We start from the raw sequence: 13,948 nt of genomic DNA on the forward strand, positions 1-13,948 counted from the left end.
TCGAATTAGTAACCAATAATCTCCCCTAAAACAAGATTTCAGGGCCAGATGGCATTTCCAGGGGAATTCTACCAAACATTTAAGGAAGGAAGAGTTAATACCTATTCTCTTGAGTGTGTTCCAAAAAATAGAAATGGAAGGAAAACTTCCAAACTCTTTCTATGAAGCCATCATTACCCTGGTTCCAAAGTCAGACAAGGATCCCACTAAAAAGGAGAACTATAGACCAAATTCCCTGATGAACATGGATGCAAAAATCCTCAACAAGATATTAGCCAACCTGATCCAACAATACATTAAAAATATTATTCACCACGACCAAGTGGGATTTACACCTTGGATGCAGGGCTGGTTCAATATCTGCAAAACAATTAATGTGATTTATCACATCAATGAAAGAAAGGACAAGAACCACACGATCCTCTCAATAGATGCAGAGAAAGCATTTGACAAAACACAGCATCCTTTCTTGATAAAAACTCTCAAGAAAGTAGGGATAGAAGGAGCATACCTCGAGATCATAAAAGCCATATATGAACGACCCAACGCTAATATCATCCTCAATGGGGAAAACTGAGAGCTTTCCCCCTAAGGTCAGAAACAAGACAGGGATGTCCACTCTCACCACTGTTACTCAACATAGTATTGGAAGTCTTAACCTCAGCAATCAGACAACACAAAGAAATAAAAGGCATCCAAATCGGCCAGGAGGAGGTCAAACTTTCACTCTTCACAGATGACATGATACTCTATATGGAAAACCCAAAAGATTCCACCAAAAAACTGTTAGAACTGATTCATGAATTCAGCAAAGTTGCAGGATATAAAATCAGTTGCCTTCCTATATACCAACAATGAAACAACAGAAAGAGAAATCAAGGAATAGATTCCATTTACAATTGCACCAAAAATCATAAAATACCTAGGAATAAATCTAACCAAAGAGGTGAAAAATCTATACACTGAAAACAATAGAAAGCTTATGAAAGAAATTGAAGGAGACACACACAAAAAAGGAAAAAGATTCTATGCTCCTGGATAGGAAGAACAAATATTGTTAAAATGTTAATACTACCCAAAGTAATCTACATATTCAATGCAATCCCTATCAAAATAACAACAGCATTTTTCACAGAGCTAGAACAAACAATAGTAAAATTTGTATGGAATCAGAAAAGACCCCGAATAGCCAAAGAAATCTTGAAAAAGAAAACCAAAGCAGGAGGCATCACAATTCTGGACTTCAAGCTATACTACAAAGCTGTAATCATCAAGACAGACACTCAGATAAATGGAACAGAATAGAGAACCCAGAAATGGACCCACAAACGTATGGCCAACTAATCTTTGACAAAGCAGGAAAGAATAGCCAATAGAATAAAGACAGTCTCTTCAGCAAGTGATGCTGGGAAAACTGGACAGTGACATGCAGAACAATGAACCTGGACCACTTTTTTACACCACACACAAAAATAAACTCAAAATGGGTGAAAGACCTAAATGTAAGACAGGAAGCCATCAAAATCCTTGAGGAGAAAGCAGGCAAAAATGTCTTTGATCTTGGCCACATCAACTTCTTACTCAACACGGCTCCAGAGGCAAGGGAAACAAAAACAAAAATTAACTATTGGGACCTCATCAAAATAAAAAGTTTGTGCATAGCGAAGGAAACAATCAGCAAAACCAAAAGGCAACTGACAGAATGGGAGAAGCTATTTGCAAATGACATATCAGATAAAGGGTTAGTATCCAAAATCTATAAAGAACTTATCAAACTCAACATCCAAAAAACGAATAATCCAGTAAAGAAATGGGCAAAAGACATGAATAGACACTTCTCCGAAGAAGACATCCAGATGGCCAACTGATACATGAAAAGATGCTCACCATCACTCATCATCAGGGAATACAAATCAAAACAGTGAGATACCACCTCACACCTGTCAGAATGGCTAACAGCAACAACTCAGGCAACAACAGATGTTGGCAAGGATGCAGAGAGAGAGGATCTCTTTTGCACTGCTGGTGGGAATGCAGACTGGTGCAGCCACTCGAAAACAGTATGGAGGCTCCTCAAAAAATTAAAAATAAAACTTCCCTATGACCCAGCAAATGCACCATTAGGTATTTATCCAAGGCATACAAGCATGCTGTTTCAAAGGGGCACATGCACCCCAATGTTTATAGCAGTGCTATCAACAATAGTGAAAGTATGGAAAGAGTCCAAATGTCCATCAATGGATGAATGGATAAAGAAGAGGTGGTATATATATACAATGGAGTATTACTTGGCAATCAAAAAGAATGAAATCTTGCCTTTTGCAACTATGTGGATGGTACTAGAGGGTATGATGCTAAGCGAAATTAGTCAGAGAAAGGCAAATAGCATATGATTTCACTCATATAAATACTTTAAGACACAGAACAGATGAACACAAGGGAAGGGAAGCAAAAATAATATAAAAACATAAGAGGCTCTTAAATATAGAGAACAAACAGAGGGTTACTAGAGGAGTTGTGGGAGGGGGGATGGGCTAAATGGGTAAGGGATATTAAGGAATTTACTCCTGAAATCATTGTTGCACTATATGCTAACTAATTTGGATATAAAAATTAAAAATTAAAAAATGATAATTAAAAAAAAAAAGACTGAGGACCAACCAGTTGCCTCTGGTCACACAGCTAGTATCAGCAATGGGGTCTGGGTTGATAAGGGCATTCTTTCTGTACCATACTGGCCATTGTCAAATGTTTTGGTGTCAGGACCCCTTTTGACTTAAAAACTATTGAGGGGCTCCCGGGTGGCTCAGTTTGTTAAGTGTTGGACTTGGGCTCAGGTCATGATCTTGCCGTTTGGGAGTTTGAGCCCTGTGTCGGGCTCTCTGCTGACAGCACAGAGCCTGGAGCCTCCTTGGGGTTCTGTGTGTCCTTCTCTCTCGGCCCCTCCTCTGCTTGCACTCTGTCTCTCTTTCTCTCAAAAATAAATAATATAATGTAAATTAAATATTTACATTTAAATAAAATATTTACATATTTAAATTTAAGTATTTAAATCAAAGTAATAAAAAATTCTTTTGAAAAAATTGAGGACCCTAAAAAGCTTTGCTTAATGTTGATTATGTGGATTGTTATTCACCATGTTAGAAATTAAGGGTGAGATATTTTATTTTATTTATTTTTTGCTTTTTTTTTTTTTTTTTTTTTAAGATTTTTGTTTTTAAGTAATCTCTACCTCCAAGGTGGAGCTCAAACACACGACTCTGGATCAAGAGTTGCATGCTCTACTGACTGAGCCAGATAGGCACCCCAAAAATTTCATTTTATTTTTCTTAAGTAATCTATCTGTAGATAGATTAAATCTGTAGATTTAATGTGGGGGATCAAACTCCCCACCCTGAGATAAGTGTGGCATGTTCTACTGACTGAGCCAGCCAGGCACCCCAAAGTGAGATATTTTAAATATTTATTTATTAGTCTCTCTAAAAATAACAAAAATAATCCTGTTATATTTTAATATAAAGTATAAAATATTTATGAAAAATAATTATATATTATCTCAAACAATAAACTTAAAAGAGATGTTTTAAATCTCTTTAATGTCAATCCAACAGAAGACAGTTGGATTTTCACGTTTGTTTCTGCATTTAATTTGTTTGTGATATGTTGTTTTGGTTGAGGGGTAGGAAGAAAATCAGGTATCAAAGTCTTTTTTGTAGATTTTTCAGATAATATAGAATTTCAGATAATGGGTATTAGTCTTTGATGCTCTATCAACCCTATTCAACAAGAGGTACTTTCTTAAAGGTCAGTTGCAATGTAGAATCTGAAACCATATCAATGAAAATTTGCATTAAAATCCATAGGTCTATCTTGCAATTTGAATCTTTTCCCCATACCTGATTTGTAACAAATAGTAATTTGTTCAATCAAAATATGGATTCTGCTGGGGTATGTGGAGCTCCTAGTTGTTGACACATTTCAGTATATAGTAAAAAATCACATTCATTAGTACCATCAACAATCTCATCAAAAAAGTCTTTTAGTAGCAGATACAAGTTTTCCAAAATTCTAATTTTGACTTGAAAGCTTGTATATTACTATTGGCAACAAATACGGAGAGTTGTTTTCCAAAGTGACAGGCTTACTTACTTCATTTAAGAGAGAATGTCTGCTAATTAATCCAGTCTTAATAATCATTTCTACTAGTCCTTTTTTCTGAAATGACATTTCCATGCAGAATCGATACTTCAACTTTGCAACTCAACTGAGCAAGTACTTTTCCTTAAGACAACCATCCCAATGCAGAATATTAAAGATGTTGAAATTTAATACAATTAACACTATTTTTTACTGCTTCAGCAAGAACATTCTTTTTTCTTTATGATTTTGTCTATTTCTTTAATAATTTTTTTAGTGTTTACTTACTTTTGCAAGAGAGAGAGAGAGACAGGGTGTGAATGGGAGAGGGGGAGAGAGAGAGAGAGAGAGAGAGAGAGAGAGAGAGAGAGAGAGAGAGACAGAATCTGAATCAGGCTCCAGGCTCTGAGCTGTCAGCACAAAGCCCAATGTGGGGCTCGAACCCACAGGCTGTGAGATCATGACCTGAGTTGAAGTCAGATGCTTAACCCACTGAGGCACCCAGGCGCTCTGTTAAAGATTTTTTTTTTAAGTAATCTTGGGGCGCCTGGGTGGCTCAGTTAGTTAGATGTCTGACTTTGGCTCAGTTCATGATCTCGAGGTTTGTGGGTTCGAGCCCCATGTCAGGCTCTGTGCTGACAGCTCAGAGCCTGGAGCCTGTGTCAGATTCTGTGTCTCCCTCTCTCTCTGCCCCTCCCCTGATCATGCTCTGTCTCTCTGTATCTCTCAAGAATAAATAAACATTAAACAAATCAAAAAAATTATTTTTAAGTAATCTCTACACCCAAATGGGGCTCAAACCTACAACCCTGAGATCAAGAGTCTCATGCTCCACCGACTTAGCCAGCCTGGTACTCCCAGCAAGGACATTCTTAAGTGGCAATGGCTGTTTTTCCTTGTCGGTGCCTAGCAGTGAAGAATACAATGACTACTGCCATGGTTGCCTTAAGCATCAGTTTTACCTACAGTTGTTTGCTCTGTCAGTGAAAATGTTAATACAGAGGAAAAGGCAAATGAGTCTTAATATTATTATGAAAGTAACAATACTAACTAAATGATGTCAAAGGGACCCTCTTGGGGCTATGGGTCACACCATACAAACTCCCAGTAAGGCTGAGGTACTGAGATATTGCTTTTTAGCAGCAAACCTGCCAGGGTTGATGCAGCAACACTGACAGATGGGGCATATCTATCAAAGCTCCCCATAGACAAGCACAAATTCTATCTTGATGAGATACCCAAACCAGGAACGCACAGGAACTGCCGTGGTACCCTCCTGCCTCCTCTTAGGAACCATTTCTTTATTGACTTCTTCCTAGCATCCCAGGTGTCCTGGGCTTCCTGCTGCCCAAGGCCACTGAAGGGGCCCTGTCATGCAGTGTAGCTTAAAAACCAGCTTCTGCAGAGCAAGCCTGCCACCATCATTGCTCTGCTCACTACGGGTACTTAGTACTTAGTACAGGTACTTAGGAACGCAAAGGAACAAACTCTCGGGTGCTCTGAACTCCACTCTGTTGCCTTTCCTGGTCAACACATGGTCTGTCTGCTCCATGGGAAGTACTTGGTGCCTTGGACTATTCTCTCCTTTCTTCAACATTTCACTTTTCAGGAAACCCTTCCCCAAGACCCTGTTCTTCTTTAACAACACCACAACTGATTACCTGAGAAATGAACCCGTGCCCAAGTGAGAATGACCATTAAAATGTTGGGTGTGGTAGGTAGGCACGCTCACATTTTAATAGGAGAGTCCTGGAGTTCTGTAGAATGCCTTAACATAAAGAAATAATTCTGTGATGAGGAGCATTTCAGGTTAGGTCACAGGCAAATGGGTGATTCTGGAGCCCCTGAAGTTACATCAGGCTCTACTCAGCTGAGACAAAGTCAAAGGAATTGGATGATTAAACAGAGGAGGGAGACAAAACCCACACAGCAGTGGTTTATCTCTTTGAGAGATGAAGGCTATAGTTTTTTTCTTTTTAACTTTTTAAATTTATTTTGAGAGAGAAAGCATGCTCATGAGCGGGGGAGGGGCAGAGAGAGAGAATCCCAAGCAGGCTCTGCACCGTCAGCGAGGAGCCTGACAGGGGGCTTGAACCCATAAGCTGTGAGACCACGACCTGAGCCAAAACCAAAAGTCAGACACCCAGCCGAGCCACCCAAGCACCCTGAAGGCTATGGTTTTTCATTTCAGTTTCTAATGAATAAAAAATATGCAATGTTTACATTGTTAGAGGACAAATAGAACCATGATATATACATCTTAGTTTACACAGCTGAATTCGTGAACAATCATATTTCTCACATTTCCACATTGTTCCCCCTTGATGTTAGGATATTGCTAAGTGGTCATGTTTTAGTCTTTTGTTTTAGTATTTTGGGGGGAAAGTCTCACCATGACTCCCCACTGCCCTGTTCTCCTGTTTAAGGAGGCTTTCACGTGTTTGCTATGTGGAGAGTGAAGAAGGGGTATGCCGGGGAACATCTCTGGATAATTCAGCAGCTGTGTCAGGTTCACCTGGCTTCCCTCTCTTGTCTGGAACAAACGGGGTGTCCAGGAAGGCGAGTTGGGAGGATAGGTAGCACCGCCGAGCAGATACCTTGTACCTGAAATGCATACCCACCAGCTGAGCTATCGGCCTTCTGTGTGCTGCATCTGATAGAGGGTCAAACTGACTTCTCTTTCAAGTCCTGAGATCTGAAACCAGGTTGCGCACGTTTTGGAAAATGCCTTTGTGAGTGTTCTGGAAGTACTGATTTGGTCTTTCAGTTTTCATCCGGGTGTGGGAAGCCTGCTCCACATCTACCTGTAGTCTCTGCTGACTTCACTGTGAGCAAATAAGTAACGGCCATTTAATATCCATGAAATAAACTCACTTTTAAAAAATGGCAGTGTTTGAAATGACTCAATGGCCAAGTGATACTTGCTTTGTATCCCTCCTCCAGAGTTTGAGCATTCACAAAGTAGGGAGGCTTCAGGGGCTTAGAGCTTTTGTGTCATTTGTGGGATTTGACATAGAGGTCCTGACTTAACGAGTGCCCATGGGCTGTGACGTCCCTACTGGATGCTCCTGCCTGGTGCAGCCCCCGCCACAGCCTGCAACACCCCTCCTGCTTTACTGCTTCCGGGCCTCTGCTCATATGACCCCTTTTCCTTCATGCAACTCCCTCTCCCACCTTGCTCTCCCAGTCTGTCTATATCTTAACTACTCTTCAAGGCCCAACTCAAATTCGGACTTGTGCAAGTTTTCTTTCATTATTATTTTTAAATATTTTTTAAGTTTTTATTTATTTATTTTGAGAGAAAGACAGAGTGAGAGTGGGAGGGGCAGAGAGAGAGAGAATCCTGAGCAGGCTCCACACTGTCAGTGTGAAGCACAATGTGGGGCTTGAACTCACAAACTGTGAGATCACGATCTGAGTGGAAACCAAGAGTGGGATGCTTAACCGACTAAGCCACCCAGGCGCCCCAGGAAGCTTTCTTTCTGATTCATCACCACTGTGTCTTCGATACAGACAATAATGGTAACAGTTCTCAATGATCAAATAGTCACTGTGTACCAGGCCCTAGAGTAAACTCCTGCAGCATCTCATTGGATGCTCATAATAACTTTGTTACTCGGGAGTGCAGAAAGTTTGGAGAATTTGAGTGCATTGGCCATGTCACACTCTAAATGGTGGAGCTAGGGATTCTGTCCCGGTTTGCCTGGCCCTGAAGGCCATGCTTTTTTCTTTTTTTTTTTTTTAATTTTTTTAATGTTTATTTATTTTTGAGAGAGAGAGTGTGCACGCGCGAGCCAGTGGGGGAGGCGCAGAGAGAGAGGGAGACACAGTCCAAAGCAGGTTCCAGGCTCTGAGCTGTCAGCACAGAGCCCGACCTGGGGCTCAAACACGCGGACTGCAAGGATCATAACCTGAGCCGAAGTCGGATGCTTAACCCACTGAGCCACCCAGGCACCCCTGAAGGCCATACTTTTAACCCCTTCCAGTCTGGCCTCCTGAAAGGTGCTAATTATCTAATTGTGAGAAGCTGATGGAGCTAGGTGGCACTTCAAAGGTCATATTGTCCAATCCTCACTTTAGAGATGAGGAACCTAAAGCCCAAAGAGAAAAAGAGACCACGGAGGTAACACAGCCAAGTGTTGGCAGAGCCTGGACAAGCACCAGTTTTTCTGGTTCTCAGACTCCTTCATCACTTACTCATTCAAGAAACATATATGAAAGCCTTCTCTGTTTAAGGCACGGTGTTGGGCTTTGAGTATTTTTCCTGCTGTGCCATTTGTGAGTTTAATGAATCCACACACAAAGTTGTTTTAAAATGGGATCAGAAAGAGTAAACCCTTGCCTCCTCTTACTGCGGCTTTGTGCAGAAGTGCGATGCACCACCGATGGCCTCAACACAGTGCCATTGTCATTGGTTGGACCCACACTCAGAGCAGCTGCGGTTCTGTAGAGAGGGTGTGTTGGAGACTGGAGGGGAGGGTGCTTGCTTACAGGGACACGTGGAGAGTGCAGAAAGGCCCTGTTTAGAAAGAGAATTCAATGCTGTTCAAGCAACTGTTTCAAGAGCAAGCATTAGAAAACAGGAAGCATGACTCCAAGTTTTGCCAACAAAGTCTAATCCAATTCCGGAAGACTTTATCCCTCTTCTGCTATTGTGTGTGGGTGTAAAAAAAAAGTCACCAGGCTTGCCTTAAGTGTCTCTCATCCTGACCCCGCTACTTGGCCGTATTATTGGTTTTGTTTTGTTTTGTTTTTCATCATCAGGTTTGTCTGAGGATCCCTGGGGGGTGGGGGGGGGGATCCTTTGTTTGTCAACAAACCCTCTCGTGTGAGCTGACAGGACTTGGGGCCCACGATGAGGTTTGGGAAATTGGAAGGAAAGAAAATGCCATCAAACTGCAATGTCAAACAGTAATGTTAGCACATACTAGATCAGGATAAAGATAGACATGCACATTGATGTAATGGAGAAAGAGGGTTACCAGATCAGCAGTACTTGACTGCAACTTACCACATGCCACTCAAGCAAGGGTGACTGACCCGATCACATGCAAATAGGCCTTTTGCAAGTGTTTCCAGTGGGTACTCACAGGCACAGAAGCAGTAGCTGAGGTACAGGTCCCCTGCTGTCCATTACATTCTGGTGCAGCCTATGGGGATCTAGAAAGACCAGACATTAGTCTTTAGGGGAGGGACTCTGAGCCTTTATTGGTGAGGCTTTTATGCTTCATGGTTGGGAATCTCAGTCTGCCCCAGGTAGACCACCCTCAACTACCAACACCTCCTACCCCACACCCCCACTCCTCCTTACCCCCCAGCTAATACAAACTTCCTGAGAAATAGGGACAAGGAGGCTATAATTATAACCAATTATCCACCTGCCCTAAGGGATCATCCTGTCATCATGCCCTGTAATCTAGTACCTCTGTTACTAGAAGAAGCCTCTGGTAATCCTCTGCAGGTAATGTTCCCCACCCAGACTCTTCTGAGGGTACACTCCCAATCTAACATAAGCTTCCCAGACTCTTCTCTTCTGTCTACAGCCAAACCTTGGTGACTCCATGCAAGCCAATTGCTTTAAATAGCTCCTGGAGGTAGAAGCCCCCCAAACTGTTATCTCCTGCCTTAGACTCTTGTCTGAAGTTCAGAGCCATATGTTTGGTTGGCTACCTAATGCTTCTATTTGGAAGCCTGATGGGCATCTCAATGTTAACCTGTGCAAGACAAATTTCCTGTCACGCCATCCCATATCTGCTTCTTCTCCATTTTCACCCAGATGCACAAATTAGAAACTTTGGAGCTATCCTTGACTCATTTCCCTTCCATCCTTTTAAGTCACCAGGTGACACCTAGGTCAACTCCATTGCGAGGCCTCATAAACCACCACCTCTCACCACCCGGTGCAAAAATCTAAGACTCCCCACTCCTACTTTTGCCTCCTATGATCTCATCCTCTTCTCACATCAGCTTGAATAATCCTTTTAAACAGGCCAGGGCAAATCACATCCCCTCCCCTAGTGGTTTGTCATCTCACTTAGACGAAAATCCAGTCCTTTCTGGGCACAAAGCACTGTAGCAGCTTGTCCTTGCCTTCCTTTGTGACCACATTTCCCACCAGATACCCCCATGTGCTTTGCTCCAGGTAGTGAGGACTCAGCACACTACAGGCTCCTACTTTAAAGCCCTTCTGTTGCTGTTCCATTTGGAAAACTCTTCCCCCAGATATTCCTGTGGTTCAGTTCCTTACTTAATTCTGATCGCCTTACTGTGAGGGCTTCCCTGAAGGCTCCTATCAAAATAGTCCCTGCCGCCTTATAGAATATAACTCGGAGAGCAGGGACTTGTCCTCTCTTGCTCTCTGCTGAATCACCAGCACCTACAACAGTGACAAGGACATGGACACTTTGTAAATATTTGTCAAACGGATGAGAAAATGAATGAATGAATGAATGAATGAATGTCTCTTCAGAGTACAAGCAAATGTGAAATGAAGTCTAGACTTCTGAGAAAAAGTGGGGAGGCATTGTGATTTTCCTTACCATCTTGGTAATAAGTTCTTCAGTGTGAATTTCTGCTTTCAGATATTCTTATTTTAGTTGATTAAATTAATTAACATTTTATTAAATTAACTAATTTTTTAAAGAGATTTTATTTTTAAGTAATCTCTACATCCAATGTGGGGCTCAAACTTACAACTCTGAGATCAAGAGTTGCACACTCCAGTGACCCAGCCAGCCAGATACCCCTAAGTAATTAATAATTAATTAATTAATTAATTACTTTAAAAAAGTAGGCTCCATGCTCAGTGTGGGGCTTCCACGCACAACCCCAAGGTCAAGAGTTGCATGCTCTACCGACTGAGATAGCCAGGCGTTCCTCATTAATTAATATTTTAAAAGGTGTTATTGGGGCGCCTGGGTGGCGCAGTCGGTTAAGCGTTCGACTTCAGCCAGGTCACGATCTCGCGGTCCGTGAGTTCGAGCCCCGCGTCAGGCTCTGGGCTGATGGCTCGGAGCCTGGAGCCTGTTTCCGATTCCGTGTCTCCCTCTCTCTCTGCCCCTCCCGCGTTCATGCTCTGTCTCTCTCTGGCCCAAAAAAAAAAAAAAAAAAAAAAGCAGTAGTGAGCTGCCATTAAAAAAAAAAAAAAAAAAAAGGTGTTATTAAAGTGGAAATGGTTTTCAAAAAGAACACAGGTATTTCAGGCTCCTAAGTGTTTAATTCTGATTTTATTTTTAAAAACACCTTTAAAATTATTAAAAGCCTCGGGGCGCCTGGGTGGCTCAGTCGCTTAAGCGGCGGACTTCGGCCCAGGTCATGATCTCAGGGTCTGTGAGTTCGAGCCCGGCATCAGGCTCTGTGCTGACAGCTCAGAGCCTGGAGCCTGTTTCAGATTCTGTGTCTCCCTCTCTCTGACCCTCCCCCGTTCATGCTTTGTCTCTCTCTCTCTGTCTCAAAAATAAATAAACGCTAAAAAAAATTAAAAAATAAAAAAATTTAAAAAAATTAAAAAAAATTATTAAAAGCCTATAATTTTAAAAAATATGCCATGTTATACATAAAAGTGTAATAAAGTGAAGAACATGGAGTTAACTTGTACTGCTAGATTAACTCAAATTTTGTGGCAACTCAGAATACAACTTTCCCCACTATCTCTGGGCATATATTAGATGTTCTTTAAAAACAAATGTGGCATCAATTAGAAAGTTTACACAAGCCTTTAAAAAAATTTGGCCTGGTTATGTCTGCTCACAGAAAACTGTGCAGCTAACACACTACACATCACAGCTGTACTATATATATATTGTAACATAGTTGGGACACCTGAGTGGTTCAGTCGGTTGAGCGTCCAACTTTAACTCAGGTCATGATCTCACTGTGAGTTTGAACCCCACATTGGGCTCGATCCTGTCAGCCTGTCAGCGCAGAGCATGCTTCTGATCCTAAGTCCCCATGTCTCTGTCCCTCACCTGCTTGCGATCTCCCAAAAATAAATATTTAAAAAAAAAAAGAAAGAAACATAGCAAGCGAGACTCAGGTGCATTTGCTGTCATCAATATAATCCATCAGACAAGTGAGTATTTTTTATAAATGTTTAATTTTGAGAGAGAAAGAGAGTGAGAGAGCAAGCACAGGGGAAGCGCAGAGAGAGAGAACCCCAAACAAGCTCCATGCTGTCAGCATGAGATCATGAACTGAGCCACCCAGGCGCCCAGACAAGTGAGTATTAATGCACACAGTTTTGGCTACTTATGTGGCTTGTTATATTTATGAAAAGAAATATAAGCCCTTGTTAGGTATTGTAAATGATTCACCTTTGTCTTGAAATTGCTTTATCACTCTTCTTCAAGACTCTGTATTAGTCTTAATAGAATAGTGTCCTATGATACAAGACGGAGGCTAAAAATGTTTTCCATTGACAACAACTTACCTATGTGGATCCAGATGATCTTGATGCTGAGCAATCAAAATACAGAAATAACTTTTATGCTAAATCAAGTTGGCATAACATTGCAGCTGTCATTTATCACTCCAAATTTCAAGTTTACCTCTTCATCTGTAGAAAAGAAAGACAATCATATACCCCAAATGTATTTATGATGAAAGGTTGGATTAGATCATTTCTAGCATTCACTTTTTACCCTGTGATACTTTGAAACTCTCCACCAAATGCATGCTCAGCAGGACATTTTGTTGTTGTTGTTGTTGTTGTTGTTGTTGTTTTACCTTTGATTTCTTTTTTAAAAAAAGTTTTATTTAAGTAATCTCTCCACCTCACATGGGGCTTGAACTCACAACCTCAAGATCAAAAGTTGTGCACACTTCCGACCAAGCCAGCCAGGTGCCCGTATCTGTGATTTTCTTGAGCTTGATGCTAACTTCCTATCAAATCCACTTGATAAAATATATGACAATCAGTATATTACATCCATATTTACTATTTCCAGTGTTCTTCATTCCTCCCTATACTTCCATGTTTTTGCTTGCAGTTAGTTTCCTTTGACCTCAAGGACTTAAGATAGTATTTTACTGCAAGTCTGCTGGTGATGAATTTTCTCAGCTTTTCTTTGAAAATATATTTTTCTTTCACTTTTGATAGAGACTTTGAGCACAGAATTCTAGGTTATCAATTATTTTTTTCAGCAATTTAAAGTTGTCATCCCACTGTCACCTGGCTCCCAGTTTAAGAAATCAGCCATCTTATTGTTATTTGAAGTTAATGAATTTTTCCCTTTTCTGTGTGCTTTTAAGATTTTTCTCATGACTTCTAGCATCTCACCATTATGTGGCCAGATGTGGTTTGATTTGTGTGTCTGCTGCTTGGGGTTTGAAGAGCCTCTTGAATTTGGGTTGATGTCTTTTGTTTGTTTTGAAAAAGGCTCAACAGAGTCGTACCATGGCTTCTGCCCATTCTCTGAGAGTCCAATTACACGTACGTTCGAATTCTTCAATGTGTCCCATGTCTCTCAGTCTCCTTGCTTTATCTTCCTTGTTTTTTAATCTCTTTGCTTCAGTTTGGATATTTTCTATTAACCCCTATTCCAGTTTACTGATTTTGTCTTCTGCTGTATCTATAGCCGTCAATTGAGTTATCAATTTCAGATATTCTAAGTTTCAGTTCTAGAATTTCCTTTGGATTTTTAAAATATTATAATTTTCTGGTGAAAGTCTCTAAAAATCAATTTTCTCAAATTTTCTTTTCTTAAGCATAGTAATCAGTGATCTTTAAGTGTTTGTGTATTAACTCTAGTATCTGGATCACTTGTGAGTCTGTTTTCCTCCCTCCTCCATATGTATGGAATATATAACTGAA

The 13,948-nt window shown here is 40.9% G+C and overlaps 1 long non-coding RNA gene across 1 annotated transcript; it reads right to left on the bottom strand.

Moving 5' to 3' along the window:
* Window positions 1–7,892: 7,892 nt before the first annotated feature.
* Window positions 7,893–12,692, bottom strand: LOC131490283 (uncharacterized). Its single transcript, XR_009251016.1, has 3 exons — window positions 12,566–12,692; window positions 10,313–10,513; window positions 7,893–9,297 (listed from the first exon to the last, which is right to left on the bottom strand). It is a non-coding gene; the product is annotated as an uncharacterized LOC131490283 (long non-coding RNA).
* Between the last annotated feature and the right edge of the window lie 1,256 nt (window positions 12,693–13,948).

Source organism: Neofelis nebulosa, chromosome 11, assembly GCF_028018385.1.
Source record: "Neofelis nebulosa isolate mNeoNeb1 chromosome 11, mNeoNeb1.pri, whole genome shotgun sequence".
NCBI lineage: Eukaryota > Metazoa > Chordata > Mammalia > Carnivora > Felidae > Neofelis > Neofelis nebulosa.